The sequence below is a fragment of the Octopus bimaculoides genome, chromosome 5 (assembly GCF_001194135.2).
Source record: "Octopus bimaculoides isolate UCB-OBI-ISO-001 chromosome 5, ASM119413v2, whole genome shotgun sequence".
In the NCBI taxonomy this organism is placed as follows: Eukaryota; Metazoa; Mollusca; class Cephalopoda; order Octopoda; family Octopodidae; genus Octopus; species Octopus bimaculoides.
The window spans coordinates 123,636,714-123,636,938 of record NC_068985.1 but is presented as its reverse complement, the minus strand read 5'-3'; positions in this window follow the sequence as shown (position 1 = coordinate 123,636,938).

The following is a 225-nucleotide window of genomic DNA, read 5'->3' as shown; positions in this document are numbered from 1 at the left end:
TTTAGCGGGACATAAAATTGTGAAAATCATTTTTTTTACAGCAAACATACTACACCTATACTTTTTATTTTCTAACCATTGATGAGGCATACATTTTTTTCTGAAAAGTTACAGTGAAAACAGGTTAGAAAACATTGGTATAACCTTTAAAAACTATCCTGGAGTTAGAGTATATGTTGCTCTGAATGGATGGAATTGGAGGGAGACAGTAATGACATCAAAATG